This window comes from Thamnophis elegans, chromosome Z (genome assembly GCF_009769535.1).
Source record: "Thamnophis elegans isolate rThaEle1 chromosome Z, rThaEle1.pri, whole genome shotgun sequence".
Lineage (NCBI taxonomy): Eukaryota > Metazoa > Chordata > Lepidosauria > Squamata > Colubridae > Thamnophis > Thamnophis elegans.
The window spans coordinates 40,628,132-40,645,519 of NC_045558.1; positions in this window are offsets into that span (position 1 = coordinate 40,628,132).

Consider the following 17,388-nt stretch of genomic DNA (forward strand, 5'->3'; position numbering starts at 1 on the left):
ACCTTGGTAAGCACATGGCGACAAAAGATAATCTGTTACTGCTTCGATGAATCTTTCTATTCAAGATTTAGCTGCAATCATGAATCATGGGTGCTTTCATTGAGTTTTTGTAGTAAGATCTATTGGCTTAATACCTTAGATGGTTGTAACCAAAACTGAATTCTCGTAGAGAGAAAAAAGAAGAAACTTTTAAAAGCACCTGCAAATGAATGAAATTGATTTGGTTGAGAAGAATCCATTCAGCTTTATACAGCTCTAAGCCTTCAGTTATATCCCAACTGTTGCATAAAACCCTTATTTGTGTTGACTCAGAATTCTAGAAAGCCCTATTAAACTCATAATATTTTGATCTCAAGTACACTTCTATGGCTGCTTCTTGGCAAGAAGGAATTATGTGTTCCTTACAAGGCTGCCAGCTTCATATTCATGTGGCTTATGATGCCTTATGGGAAGTGCTGGGGGTGTGCGGTGTGTGAATATACCTAATTGAGTGTGTGGAGCCTTTTAGAAAGCACCTGTTCCAAGCTTCCAAGTAGGAAACATACCAAGTAAATAAGTAATATTTGTAAAAATAATAAATGCAGGATATAGACAGATAAACAATATAGATAGATAGATAGATAGATAGATAGATAGATAGATAGATAGATAGATAGATAGGTAGGTAGGTAGGTAGGTAGGTAGGTAGGTAGGTAGGTAGGTAGGTAGGTAGATAGATAGATAGATAGATAGATAGATAGATAGATAGATAGATAGATAGATAGATAGAATGAATAATTAAATCAATCAAGGCAGGTAGCTTAGGAACAAGTTAAATGTAATGTAAATCTCTAATTGGCTTTGCACTTTTAGTTTTCTTTCCTGAATAGCAGCCATGGGAATACAAGGATACAAAATCCCAATAAGAATTACAACTTAGTAATAGGGACTGGAGGATAAAACATATGAAGAATGTTTGGAGGAATTGGATATGTCTAGTTTAATGAAAAATAGAAATAGGTGTGACAAGATAGTGACAAGACATGGATGTGTTCCAATACCCTGGTTCCCTGAAAATAAGACCTACCCGGATAATAAGCCCAACTGGGCTTTTGAGCACATGCACTAAATAAGCCCTTCCTCAAAAATAAGCTCTCCCTGAAAATATTGCAACACGCAGCATCCATGAGGTGATTACACTCGCCGCCATCCTGCACCTCAAAAATAATAAGACTTCCCAAAAATAGTCCCAGCACTTTTTTGGGGGGGGGGGCAAAAGAAAATAAGACGGTCTTATTTTTGGGGAAACATGGTATCTAAGAGGCTATCACAAAGAACCTATTTTCCAAACCACTTGAAGCAAGAAAAGATGTGATGGATGGCAACTAATCAAGGAGAGATCCAATCTAGAAATAAGAAGAACTTTCTAACAGTTAGGACAATTAATAAGTGGAATGATTGTCTCCAGAAGTTGTGAGTCCTTCACACTGGATGTTTTTAAAAAGAGATTGGACAACGATTTGTCTGAAATGTTATTTAGAGTTTCCTGCTTGAGCTATGGGTTTGACTATGGCTTAAACCTCCTAAGATCCCTTTCAATTCTTGTTATTCTGTCAGTGCTGATTCTCTCTCTCTCCTATGACTAAATTTGGATCCAGCTTCTTGTTCTGAGTTGCATTCTTAATAATGAAGCTTAAAAATACAAATTTGGGTCGCTTAAAAAAATTTAAACAGCTCATGTGATATTTTGAAACTCCCCAAAGTTTATAGAATACGCACTTTTGTCTAATCAGGACTGAATTTTTAAAACTAAAAAGAAGAATTTTGCTTATTTACGTTACACAGTTTCAGATTTATTTTTCTTAGCTATATGTAGTGGAACCAGGATTAGTATAGGATGCAGGACTCAAATACATCTCTTCTTAGCATGCTTTGTTTTGGTCCTGAAATTGAAAAGAATGATGCTCCTAGCATGGATTTCGCTCCCTAATGTTTTTTTCTTCCCAATATTTAGAATGTTCCAGTAAAAATGTAAAATGATTATAAAAACTAAATAGACCCTAATGAATATCCTCTGGATTGGATAATTATCAAGGACAATTTGTATAATATGCTAATAACGTATTTGATTATGAGAATCTAAATTTAGAGCCAGGAACGCGCAAGCTTACTCTGAAGGCAATTCAGTCAAATCACTCTTTCAAACGAATGTACAAATCAAATCATCATACTGATTTGGTGCCTAAACTTAATATTCAATTGAGTGTGGTGATTGAATGGAACTGTGCACATGTATATAACCTTTTATTGAATAAATGAATTATTTTAAATAGAATCTATTCATGTTAATAGCTAGAATCAGAACCTGATTCTCAATTGTTTAAAAGGACAGTTGGATTCATAAAACAATGGAACTAAATTTATCACAAGCAGGGGTTTGAAGGAATAATTTTTATCATACTATTATCTCCTGTACTATGCAGAAAGTATTACTGTTTTGTATATTTATTTCACTGAATCTGATTTTTCATAAGTAGGAGTTGCATATTTTTTTATTTTAAAACATTTTTTTAGTTGCTGATTAAAGTTTCAGAAATGTGTTCACAATAAAATGGAAACAAATAATAACATCAAAAAATGATACAGGCATGCTTTAAAATATTTCAAGAACATATACAAAATAAAGTTACATAAAATATTCAATTAAGCTATTCCATTAATAAAGACTAAAAGCAGAACAAAAGCCAACACTTAAAACATTAAAAAGTTCTAGAAAAATAAATAAGTTATTTGGGTTATTTGGGAACTGAAGGTGAAACCTCTCTTTCTGATGCCTGGAAAACAATGAAACCATGTACCACTGTTTTTTTTTAAAAAAAAATAAAAATACACAGGGAAATGTAGGAAGCTCAGGGAAAGAAAAAAGTAAAAAAAAAACTGTTTAAAAGTTTCTGCCAGGTTTCAATAAGTTTGTATTTATAAAACCAGAGTATAGTCACTCTGCTATTATGGTACTCTCATTAAAGCAGAGTTTATATCAGAGTCTCAGTCAAAAGGGCATTCCTTAAGGTGACCAGACGTCCCGATTTCAGCGGGATAATCATGCTTTATAACAATTTTGTCCCGTGGGCCGTTTTAAAAATTATTTTTAATGTATTTTAAAATAATATTTTATTTATTGTGCATAGGTTTTTAAAAATTCTATGTGGATTCTTTTTAAAATTGTCTTAGACTATTTAAAAAATATTCTATCCAAAATAAATTGAAGTGAAACCATGTTTAAAAATTCTATGCACAATACTTTGAAATATATTGTGCATAGAAAGAATAGTTTGAAATGTTTTACTTCAATTTATTCTGTGTGAATTCTTTTTTAAAATTGTCTTAGGCTATTTAAAAAAAGATTCTATCCAAAATACAAAATACCAGCTGCAGTTATTCACTTAAGAACTGTGGCAAGAAAGGTGGTATAATGGGCTTAGTGGCCAAAGTTACAATGGCATTGAAAAAAGTGACTGATGACCATTTTTCACACTTAGCGACCATTTTCACACTTAGCGACCATTGCAGCATCCTCATGGTCACGTGAAAAATTTTAATGTTTGGCAACAGTTACAATTTATATTTGTAAATTGTAGTTATGTTGAAATAAAAAAAATATCATTTTTTCCTTCAGGTTTGGAGTTACAATATGTGTTCCAGTATTACTTGTTAGTCATCTTCGTTGTCCAAGGAACCCACAGGAGCCTCATTTCATTTTATATTCTGTACATTAAAAAAAATTGAAGTAGAAAAGTAACTCATGGTCTTAATCTGTACTAATTACAGTTTTTACTTCTATATGTATGAACTATTTATGCCTCCTTTCAGTCTGCAAAAGAAAATTAAATAGTATCAGGCTATTCTGACTTACATCTGAAGTTTTTTGATCAAATAGGTTTTCATGACAAATTCCCCACCTCCGCCCCAACTCGCCTTACTGTATGTAATAAACATTTGGTACAACAACTTGGATAGTAATCTTGTGCTAACAATTGTCTTACAATTTCCTGATTTTTTTTCTCTGTAGTAGAGGCTTCAATTTTCTATTCCTTTCTCAGAAAGTTATAGAATTTTTTTGAGTATTTTAAAGCTTATTTCATAGTTGGGAAGTAGCAGCAGATGTGGTCACTTACTGTTACCCTCCCACCATCACTCTGCAGCCTTCTTCACTTCCCCTGTTTCTTTTGCAGGAATTGGATATGTCTACTAGTCCTATGAAAAGAAGGACTAGGGGAGACATGAAGCAGTGTTCCAATAGCTCAGGGGTTGCCACAAAGAAGAGGGTGTCATACTATCTCCAAAGCACCCGAGGGCAGGACAAAAAGCAATGGGGGAAACTAATCAAGGAGAGAAGCAACCTAGAACTAAGGAGAAATCTCCTGACAGTTAGAACAATTAATCAGTGGAACAACTTGCCTCCAGAAGTTGCAAATGCTCCAACACTGGAAGTTTTTAAGAAGATGATGGCTTACCATTTGTCTGAAGTGATATAGGGTTTCCTGCCAAAGCAGTGGGGTTAGTAGTATGGAGTACATACCAAAATCTGGCTTATAAGCCCCGCCCCCTTGTTATGTTTATGTTTTAGCCACGCCCCTTTGTGTGACGTATTTTGTTATGATTCCACCCTTTGTGTGACGTATTTTGTTATGATTCCACCCCTTTTGTGACGTTTTTGTTTACAGTGTAACCCCTCCCCATTTATGACACCAATACCTAACCCTAACCCTAACCCTAACCCTAACCTAACCCTAACCCTCAGTCCCAACCACCCCTCCCACCCCTACCCAAAATGCCGGAACTCCTTTTTAAATGAAGTACTTTAAGGTCATGGTGAGGCAAACCCCAGTGAACCCGAAAGCCTCATCCCCGGTAGCACGGTTTCAAACAAGCACCCGCCGGTTGTGACACCCTGGCCTTTCACACGGGGACGTAGTAACGACAAACACAACAGACCCACAATCCCTTTCGGTATGAATAATTATGACGTCATAATTACTTGTCAGAGGAACTTCACATGGTGCGTTTTACACAGCCTGTTTAAAAGCAGTATACAAGCAAAGAGAGCCCCCGACATGAGGGATTTTTTTACAGGATGTTAAAATAAAATAAAAACTATATTTGCGAAGAAAATTAACTTTCTTGTACATGAGTTAACTATCTTACAAAGACAGAAGCTAAAGGAATGGGAAGCAACTTCTGTGGCTCGTACACGTTTGCTTTCACAAGATTAAAAGTAAAAATAATTAACAGGAATGGGAGTCTGTCAACATAACAATAGTGGATTCCAAATAATGACATTTCTTTACACACAGCAGGGGTTGTATAAACAATATAGAGACGTGGCGGGCACATCATGGTTGGGAGATATGTCCAGACATATTCTGGATATTGGTACACATGCGCACAGAGACAGCCAATCACGTGCCAGGGCCTTGACTAAGGAATTTTGAGGTTTTCTAGTCACTTAAGGCTTAGGCTTCTGAGACCCCAACATGCAAGCTGACAATGGAATAATAAAAGTGTTCATAATGAAGAACCAATTGATGATTTATTCGATGTGAAAATGACACCAGAGCCAGCAAAGAGACCCTGGCGAATTAGGAAACTTTGTAAAAAAATTTACATTGAGAGTATACATGACTTACCGGTTAAGATATGTTATTGTCGATTCTGTCAGCCACCAACAATGAAGGTATGCATTATATGTAAACAAAAAAACAAAAAAAAGTTTCACGATTTGAAAAAAAAATAGAATATATGTTGTAAGATATGTCTTTTTTCAGAACTGGCACCACAACTGAATACAGGGTTGTTGCAATTGTCAAGAACTGTATTATCAAAATTCTCCAGCATTGTTTAATGGGATGCCTGCAAAATGAAGACCAAACGGACGGAACCGTGAAGCAAGCCTTATTAAAAGCATGTGTCTTCAAATATCTAGACCTCAAATTGTATGGCTAATTATTAATATTTCAGACAAAATGAGTAAATTATATTTCACAAGAGACACCTTAAATGAAGTCAAGGCGTTTATAGAAAGCATTGAAAAATCAAAGGAACCACTCTTATTAATGAAAAAGATATGCGATGAGACACCTATATCTTTAAAAAGACTGATATGTCAAACTGTTACAAAACTTGATTATAAGTGCATGTTAATGTAAAATTTTGTGTTTCTAATAAAAGCTACAAAATGAAGAATTTTTGAAGTCTGTTGTTATTTCCTATTGGTAAAGGACATTTAGAATTCTCAGGAGGGGTGGGGGATATTGGTTATACAGAAAGCAAATTTTAGGGGCATGGTTCAGAAGCACCACTAGGTTTGTAGGAATACGTTCTACGTCAACACTATTGGAAAGGTGTGATATAGCTGTTTAAAAGCTGATAAGACGTTGGTGGTCAATTAACCTCAGACACTGTGCACGGCTGACCATAGAAGAAGACTGCTTCAGAATGGCAGAAAGCTAATGTGAGTACTTCTATAACTATTTAAAATATAGATCTTCAATATATATATATATATATATATATATATATATATATATATATATATATATATATATATATATATATATATATATATATATATGTAATATCAACCATTATGTGTTTATTAGGAGGAAGGTGACAGATTCGCATGTGTGAAAGCAGTGAAGGTATTATTTTTTCTTTTCTGGGTAAATCTATAGATTGGGGAGTGGGGGGGGCAGGGTGGTCGTTTTGTCTATCTGCAGAGCTTCTATTACATTTCAACTATTGTTTCAGAGTGTGAGGAAGATGAGTTATACGCAAATCTCACCATGCCTACAGATTCACAATATAATTTATACATGAATGCAAATCAGTTACAAGGGGAAATAGAAGGTATGTTAATTAATATACAGACATAACTACTGTTTAAATGGTAAAGTTTGTCAGGACTTATGATGAAAGGTTATCAAAAAATGAGTGTGTAAGGGGGATGGTGCTGGAGGGGCAGGTTTCAAACTAGACATTTAATATATTAAGGTTATAGTTTTCTGTAGCAAGAAGTACAATTATATGAATTGATTTTTCTTTTAGATTGGAGTGACATTAATGATGAATGTTTTCCTTGTTAACTCTACCTGAGGACTCTCAAGAGTTTTCCTATAGTGGAGCCCATGGAGTTGCTACATTACAAGGGTCACAAGAAAGCGAATTAGAAGGTTTGTTATTTATTTTACAAGATAAGTATTGCTTTAAAAAGATGTATGTTGTTATAGAGTGTAATAAAGAGATAAACCTAACAGCAATATGGGGTGGTGTGGTTATGTGTAATGCTGTATTTAGTAGTATTTATTGTAATAAATATGTGAAAAAGAGGCACACTCACGGTTCTACGTTCCTTTTTTAGAATGGGGAATAGACAGTTGCAGACATGGTTTCCAAACATCAGTGCCACCCCTGTACAATCGGGAGGTGGTCCACAAGCAAGAACACAACACAGGGGCAGGACATAACACAAGGCTCACAAGAAATGGATATGCAAGGTAGGATCTGTTATGTAGATACATGCATTAGAAAAAGCAGTACTTATATATATTTCCAGGCTGTTTTAATATATTCTTTGCACTATAATAAGTAAGAAACCTAACCTAACTGCTAATTACGAATCTACAGATAGTGACAGCGAACAGTTCTCTGCTGATTTTCAAGGCCACAAAGCGATCGACAGAGTATTGCACCACAGCAGCACCCGTCAAGCCCTGCACAGGATTTACAAGGGATGGAAAATGAACCCCCAACCATCAACATCTCGGGGAATACAAGGTTAATTTAAATGCAAAAGTATTAGTAAATAGGGATATTTGAAGTTATTAAACAGTAAAAGATTCTCAAAATGTCTTTTTTTATTTATTTATGTAGAGCCTGTTTGTAAAAGTCAAGAATGTGGGCTGACATCCCTCAGAGGACGGTAACAGACAGTGACAATACCCGTGAAGAGGTAGTTATGTCAGGAACCCAATCAGCAGATGAGGGGGAGGCATTGGAAGACTCAGCCACGCTAAGTGCAACAGAAATCCCAGAGGTGTTCCTCGAAAGAATGCAAGCATGGCATAGAAACTTTGAGAATTTCACGGCGACAGAATACTATGAGCGTTATAGATTTGTAAATATGGAATATGTTCAATCATTCACGCAAGCTATAGATATTATTCATAATGAGATACAGGGCCTTTTGACCGTATTTCCAGGGAGATAAGGCCCAATGATTTTATACAATTGCGGATGGATGCTGAGGAATTAGGGAGGCCCTTATTTAGTGTTAGGAGGCATCTGGAGGATTTAATGCTGATCAGTTCCTTAGTTATGTAGAGAATTTATTACAGAGCAACGTTGAACTCTTGTGGAGGAATTCTTTGGAATTTACCAGTCACTATTGTGAAGAACCGGGAGGGTGGAGTCTTAGGAATTAGGAACAGTTCTATTCAGTAAGGTATTGGAAAGAAAAAAACAGCACCTGATGATTTCAATGTGGAGGGGATGTTCTGTGTTTTGCAGGCAGCCTGCTGACATTGTTAGCTAACGGGACGTCTACTAAACAAAAATTATTACCAGAGCTGTGGCCCTACATAAAACCCTGGGTATTCCTACAGATCAACAGAATTGACTTTTCACAGATACACTTATTTGAGGACTACTTCGGTATAACTATAAAGATCGTGTTTTACCATGAAAGGGGGTTGGACGATTTTTGTAACAGGAGGGTCCCTGGAAGTAAGAGTAGAGTTTATGCTGTTACACGACAGTCATTACTACGGTGTAAAAAAACATAAAAGGCTTCAGGGTGCTCGTACTTCTGCAAGATGTGCCACACAGCATATCACCATAAATTTAAGCATGATTGTCATATTTTTGTCGAGCCTGCACAGGCTCAGAATGCCGCAAATTGCCAGGAAGGAGTGTGAAGTGCCAAACGTGCAAAACGCTTTGCAGATCTAAGTCATGTCTTGAAATGCATGAAAGGCTGGCTTCGGAAGGAAAAATTAGTTGTGAAGCTAATGTGTTTTGTTCTAGGTGTGGTATCTATGTGCCGGTCCCACACACCGAATGTAAGAAGGTAACGTGCGGGCAGTGTGATGCTGTAGTAGATAACTTGGTAGGTCACTTATGTTTTCTGAAAAGGCTTTACAAACCAAATATCGGTGCCAGTTACATTGTGTATGATTTTGAATGTTGTCAAGAAACAGGAACACACATACCAAATTATGTGTATGCTATGGACATGCTGGATGGTCAAGAGGTTAGAAAGTGGGAATGGTCCGGAGTTAAATGTCTGGAGGAATTTGTGAAAACGTTTGTGCAGCCTAAGTTTAAGGGTTCCACATTCATAGCCCACAACTCCAAGAGTTATGATGGTTACCTAATCCTCAGGCAGTTGATTCGTGAAAAGGTGAAGGTAAAACTCTTAACTCAAGGAGGCAAACTGTTATGCATAACCCTACCTATGTTTCACATACGTTTTATTGACAGCCTTTCTTTTTTACCAATGAAGCTTAGTAAAATGCCAAAAGCTATGGGTTTTCAAGGCTCCAAGGGTTATTTCCCTCATTTGTTCAACACTACAGAGAATCAAGAGTATGTTGGAACTTTGCCAGAAGCCAGGTATTATAGTCCTGATACCATGATGCCTGGTGAGAGAGAGGGACTTTGAGAAATGGTATGCGGCTAATAAAGATACAGCATTTACCTCAAAAAAGAGCTTGCATACTATTGCAAAGAGGATGTAAAAATATTACGGAGGGCCTGCAATAAGTTTAGAGAACAAGTTATGGAAATGACAAGTAGAGAATGTTTCACAGGGAGGGGGGGAGATATTCTTGAAGAGAGAGAGATTCACTGCATTGATCCTTTCCAGTATGTGACATTAGCTTCAATTTGTATGGCACAGTACCGATTCATGTTTTTAAAGAAGAACACAATCGCACTGGCGCCTTTGGACAATTACCAGAAAAGCAAGAAAAGCTTTTCTGCTTGCTCTATACAGTGGTTGATGTATATAGAGCATACAGAAGGGATCAACATCCAACATGCACTGCAAGGTGGTGAAAAGCAAGTAGGTATCTATTTTTTGGATGGTTTTGCCGTCATAAACGGGATACCCACAGCGTTTTGAATTTATGGTTGTTTTTTTTCATGGATGCCCTATATGCTACAAGCCCCAGGACTTCAATAGTCTGCTTGATTCAACCTATGGCATGTTGCATGCTCGCACTATGGCTAAAGAAGATTACCTACATAGTTTAGGTTTTGTAGTACGAAACATCTGGGAACATGAATGGAACGGCCTGATGAAGAGAGATGCGGGATTGAAACAATTTCTAACAGATAGTAAATCCCAACACCCTTGAATCCCAGAGATGCCTTTTTGGGGGTAGAACAAACGCCACATGCCTGTACTATAAACCAAAACAGGGAGAACAAATCTTGTATTATGATTTTACAAGCTTGTACCCCTTTGTGAACAAGAACAAGATGTATCCGATAGGTCACCTGAAATAATCTACCAAAACTTTTGGGGATATAAAACAGTATTTTGGACTTGCAAAAGTTAAAGTGTACACTCGAGAGGCCTATACTTTCCGGTACTGCCGCATAAGGCAGGCGGAAAATAATGTTTAGTCTGTGTGCAACTTGTACGGAAAATCAACAAGTCACAGAATGCCTCCATAACGATGAGGAAAGAGCCCTAACCGGCACATGGTGTACTGTAGAATTGAATGTGGCTCTAGAGAAAGGCTACAGAATTGCAGAGATCTACGAAGTTGGCATTTTGAAAGGAAGTCAAAAAACTTGTTTTCAGGTTATATTAACATGCATCTCCGTCAAAAACAGGAGGCTAGCGGGTATCCCGATTGGTGCAGAACAGAGGAAGATAAAGAGCGGTATGTTCGGGATTATGAAAAGAAGGAAGGTGTCCTTTTACGCAGGGAACATATTGAAGTCAATCCTGCTAAAAGACAGATTGCTAAACTGTTTTTAAACTCATTGTGGGGTAAATTTGGCCAGAGTACCAATCATCTGACACATCTGTGGTGACAGAACCTGAAGAATTATTTCAATATCTTTTTGTTCCCTATTACGAAGTGTCCTCCTGCGAATTTTTGGATGATGAAGCAGCCGTTGTAACGTGGAAAACCGCCAAAAACCAACCTACTAAGTCAACGTGTACAAATGTGTTCATTGCCAGTTTACAACTGCTTATGCACGGCTAGAATTATACACGTTATTGGATCGCTTGGGGGACAGATGTCTCTATCACGACACCGATTCTGTCATTTTTATTAGCAGAGAGGGGGCGTGGTCACCTTCGCTAGGGGATTATTTAGGACAGTTGACAAGTGAGATTCCCCCAAACACTTCAATCACGGAGTTTGCAGCAGTTGGGCCAAAGACCTACGGGTATGCTTTGTCAAACGGTGCAACTGTGTAAAGGTGAAGGGTTGACATTAATAGTGCCAACTGTGTAAAAATTAATTTTGAAACTCTGAAAGAGCTGATTGATGATTATTGCCTAACAGGGGTGAGGAAAAGAAAGAGATTCGGGTACAGCAGCCTGGAATTGTTAGGATAAGAACAGTGGGCATTGGAAACACGGGTGCTCAGGAAAACTCTAAAAGTTAACTATAATAAAAGGGTGCTCAATAGAGAGGATTATGTACGCTGCCTTACGGTTATTAAGTATGATGAAAAACAGTGCACAATTTGTACATCCTTTCTCATGTATTATAAGTGGACCTTCCAATTCTGGAAAATCGTATTTTATAAACAAATGTTAGAACATGGTGAACATGTATTATCTGAAATGCCTCAAAATATTATATGGTTTTATAACTGTTGGCAACCTCTGTACAAAGAATTGCTTAATAAATTTCCAATATTAAATTTGTGGAGGGCTTCCTGACTCTTTTGAAGATGCTGAGTTGTTTCCACCAAATCAAACCAATTTAGCAGTGGTAGATGATCTCATGGCTTCTGCTGGTGAAAGTGAGCAAATAGAGAAGGCCTCACACAGTACGTTCATCACAAAAATCTTAGCATTATTCTCATACTTCAAAACCTGTTTTTTCAGGGTAAGAAATGAGAACAATAACTCTAAATGCAAATATTTGGTGCTATTCCGATGCACCCGTGACCAGATGCAAGTGGTCACATTGGCACGTCAAATGTATCCCTCCTGCACGAGGTTCTTTTTAGAAGTGTTCCAAGATGCAACTAGCAAACCCCATGGGTATCTTTTAGTTGATCTATCTGCACCACTCCAGAAAACTTTAGGCTGAGAACTGGGATCTACCCGCCTGATTGGCCGGTAGTTTATACTATCAAAAAGAAGGGTAAAAAGTAACTGCTGTAATTGGAGAGCCCCCAATTCATCCAGGATGTCTGAGAGGGTGCGCAGAAATTGGGGGGTTCTAAAAATCTTAGTAAAGGCAGGCCCAAAGCAGAGAAAGGCCATCTTATGCAATGCTAATAATGACCTGGTGGGGGCCATTGCTGAAATAGCTCTGAACACTTTAAAAGGTAACCTGCCTCTGAAGCCTTCACAATATCAAAATTTAAAGAGAAAGAAAGACTGTATTAAAAAGCTGAGTGATAAAAAGATCTCGCTGAAAAAGAAGAAACAGGTTATTCTTCAGTCAGGTGGTTTTATAGCTCCGTTATTGGGTGCTGCTATACCATTGCTGACTAGTCTATTAGGCCAGTAAACATGGAATATGCAGAAAAAATGTATTTGGTGCCAAAGCATCAGATGGAGCAGTTACATGGACGGGCACCTACAATAGGCACTACTACCGTTAGCCGATTGGATGATGATATGAGGACCATTCTTCAGAAAACAGATATAAGTGAAGACGACAAGATAAAACTGTACAACAACGTGTTGCAGAGATTTCTAAGGCTGACCAGACAAAATGACTCTGAGAAAGACATTCTGAAATTTATTCAAGCTCCAGAAACATTTAAACAAGACACTGCTGTGCCGGCCCCTGCACCACCACTCTCCACCACGGATCCAACAACGCAGGAGATATTAGAGGGAGTGAGCACGCGTTACAAGAAAAATGCCTCTCTTTTGTTGAACAAAATGAAACAGCATCAAGACATTTTGGGATGGGATGATTATGGAACCATTTTATATAGGGGTACTAAGGTTCCTGGCACTAACATAGCAGACCTGGTCAAAGGGGTTTCTCAACAACGCTCGCGTACTGCAAAATATTACCCTAAGGGCTGGAACGAGTTTCTGTCGGCTATGGCAGAGATGAATGTTCCAACGGGCTTGCTAGGTTCTAATGTTGTTAAAGAGCAGCTTGAAAAGCTGAAAGAGACAGGGCCCATTAAGCTTGTAAGTTCTACAAAATCACCCTCTGCTATGGCTGATCCTACTGTAGGCTCTGTGTCAGCTCCTAAAAATGTTCTAAATTTTGGTGACTGGCTCCATTTGTGAATAAATAAAACACTGTAAAACATGCAATACGTTTAATGTTTTGTGTTTATTTTATAATGTGCCATACATGTCTGCAGACAACGGTATTGGTTACACGTGCTGGTTCTTCCAGTCTTCATATTTACTACAAACTGCTTCACCATTTGATCGTTTTTGTCATCTTTTTCAGAGTATAGCTTCAAAATATCTTCATAAGGTAATCCTCTCATGCGCTTAATTAGATAAAACAAACAATGCTGTCCACAGGTTATTGCCAGGGGGTTCTGCAGTTGAAGAGTATGGTATGTGTATGTCTTAGCTTGCAGTTCTAAAAACCTCACGATGTCAACGGGAAGTCAGAGCTGTCTGGTGATCTTCCGTAGGAGTCAAAAAATTCGCCATAACTGTGAGTCGGAAAGTAGAATGCGAGCCAGTGCTGCCCCGGTAAAGTTCTTGGATGCGTGTTCACAATTAGCCCGAAAGGCCTCTTTGAGATTTTTCTCTTGGGTAACAAATCGCTGGGGTATACGCCTAGAAAGAGAGCATTTCCAGACAACACCCGTAGTATCTGTATAGTGTCCATTTCTTAATGTAATCATATAGGACGTTTGCGTGTGTGGCTTATTTCAATAAGATTTTCAAAGATTGCATAGAGTATCATGTTGACGGTATTGGGGAGGGGCACAGCCAAATCTAATTTCCGCCTCTCAGGTTGCCATTCTTGATCAGGGAATAGTGCTCTGAGCAACCTTGATCAGGATTCAAATCAAAAACAATTAATGTATAACCATTGTTAAACTCCTCACGGTAATCAGCACAGACGGTCTTTCATGGATTTACCGGAAGTCTGTAACAATTGCATATATTCTCTCACAAAAAGGTTATGTTCATAATCGGGTTGAAGGGGTTTTGCAGGAATTGTTCACCGTCACAATACAGGGCGCAAAAGTTGACATTATAGTGCTGAAAATTGAAGGGTTTCTTTCATAATTACCACTAAATGCAGCGTTGTCCACGAAGCCGATCACTAACCTGTTTAGGTAACTGTCCCTAGAAATAGGTTTTCCTGATTACACACAAGACTGCCTGCAGGAATGCTGTAAACCTTCATGCCCTACACGATCAATAGGGTATTTGGCGTTAGAGGTAAGCAGCGCCTCCGCATGCCCAACCGTACACCAGGGGATACTTTTACACGTTTTACAAAGAGAGATGCGCCCAGGATCTGTACTTTGTAATTTTCATTACATCTCTCATCAGGCAGAACTCGTTTTACTTCTTGAGAGTTTAATGCTCACATCCACACCGTTAATCAATAGCCTGTCTTGAAAAAAATAGATCACTATGCAATGGTCCTAGCAGATCCCATTTACGACTTCCGGCTGTATGTCTAGCTCTCGCTCTGAAACCGGAGTTACCAGCAGCGGTCAACAGTGTGTTCTCCATGAGTGTTGCATCATCCTTGTAAAAACCACCCGCTGAAAATTGGGGTGCTCAGGGCATCTCCACCATAATTCAGAATAAGTTCAATAATTGCTCTGTAGGCGTAGCAATGGTGACTCTGTGTAATCACGCGATCCCCTAATGTGACATCCACCTGATTGAACAATGATGCTATGGGGTAATTGACAAGGCTGACTCTTGCACCATCGTCAATATCCGTGCCATCAGCCTTTACAATTTGCAGCTCACATACAGCAGAGTATTGTTTAAATCCGTGTAATGCTCGCCGTGTCCGGTTATAAAAAATTCCAAGGGTGCATTCGGTGTCAGCGCTGATAAAGGGGGATCTCGATGTACGTGCAGTTTTCAATGCTTGTTTGCGTAGGTGCCAGTTGAAAAAGATCTAGCTCTGATTTGACGCATTCCTCTGAAGCATCGTGGATAAACGCCATTTTATATTAGAAGATGTTCTGTTTGTCACTGCGCTTCCTTCCTTGTGAACGTTTCCTCTTTGTATGGCGTGGCTTTTTCGCAACCTTCCTCTTTTTAGGAGGAGGCATAGGTGGTCCAACAGAACGTTTCTTCCTGATTACAGCCATACCAGACCCCTCCTGCCCCGCCCCTACAACACGTGATACAAGCCGTCCTGACACATCTCTGACAATGTTATTAGCAGCCGCTTTCATGTGAGGTTTAATGATTTCTAGGCCTCTCCTCAGTAAAGGCATCGCTTTTCGAAAAGTCCCCGGAACAGGCCCCCTATACCGGTACCATACATAACAGGGGCTCCTCGAAAACCCGGTAGGCCATTTCCCGCCTGTGCCCGGTAGTAGTCTACATAGGCTTGAGGGCTCCCGCACTTCTTTATCCCGACCATCCTTCACTTTTCTGAGGCCTGAAATGAAGCTTGACAATCACCTTACCGTGATAAAAATGCACGTTTTTTGTCCTGGTCGGTTTTGATTTCTATAGTAACGGTATCGATGTGATGTTTGCTGACTGGCACATAATGTGGACGGTCATAGGTCACAGTTATGAAATCATTGTCTTGCCCCTGCACAGGTACACAGCGTAGTAACGGCACATAGAAGTCACCTACTATCTGGGAGCTCTACAATGTCTGTGTAAACATATAAGGTGTTGAATCCAGGAAACATACCTAACAGCTGTCCAAGTTCACCGCTAACCAGAATGGTATGAGGTTCATCTCCTTTAAGATTAATTTTCCGACCCACTGAATCATAATATAGGGTTGTCTTAGGTCATCCTTGGCATTTGATATAAGTTTATTCATATTTTCTACAGTTGTCGGATGCGTTATAGTACCCGCTTCTCAAAGAAAAATGCCATTTCTTTCTCTCATTAGCAATTTCAAAATATCCAGGAGATGTTAATGTATGCCAGCTATGCGGATATTGTATCTCTGCTAGACCTACTTCCCACGGCCCTGAAAGACTCCAACGATCTCGCTAATTGAATTAGTAAAATTAGAATTTTTGTTGTTGGGAAACGCAGCCGCTGCATGCATTGCTGGGTAGTGTAATATAGAAACCCGACATGTCAAAGATGTTGTACTTCAGTAGCCTTAAACCCAACTGTTTGAACTTCTCTGGCCAACCATTCCATTAACTAGAAATTCTCTTTGTTTACCCTTCCCTCTTTTCGGACTATTTTTTCTAATCTATAGACACGCTCTTGGTCTTAGGTATCTTTTGCATCTCTTCTGGGTAAAAGGTTCCCTGGACGACATCCTCTGCATAATCCATTAATTATATACAGTTCTTCCCCCTTGGTAGCTTTTCCTTGATAATAAATATTTCCTCTGTACAGGTTTGGTGATAACCCTTTTCAAACTTATCCTTTAGTCTGGATATCCTAACATGATCCCCCACCTTAAGTCTTTAAACTTTCTGACTGCTTTTAACCTTTTTCCATATAGCCGTAGCCAAATGTCTTTTTCATAGAGCAGCTTACCGTCTTGGGGGCCATCTGGATAGTACGATGGTAATAGCTATTGTAGCCCTGCATGAGAGCTGGTAAACACATCCACATACTGTGAGTATTTTAGCTGTAAAATACCTCCATATTTTATTTTCAGAGTGCGATTAAATCTCTCTATAACTGCTGCTTAGTTTCACTATGTGTCACAAAGTGATGTATGCCATAACGTTCCAAAAGCATCTTCAGAGGCCCTGTTTAAGAATTCTTTTCCAGCATCTGTCTGTAACTTTCTAGGAGCCCTTCCTGTTTGGAAGATGCTCTGAACGCCTCGGCAACCCCCCGTCCAGTCTTATCAAATAAACAGACAGCCCAGGCATATTGGATAGCACATCGATCACTGTTAAGATAATTTCATGCCATTGTTTTCAAAGGCAAATCCTGTTAATCCACAAGGTCTGCTTGCCCACTGGCAGTCTATGCAAGATACTATTGTTGCATTCCTAGGAAAATTAATTCTTGTGGGTTTATGAAGG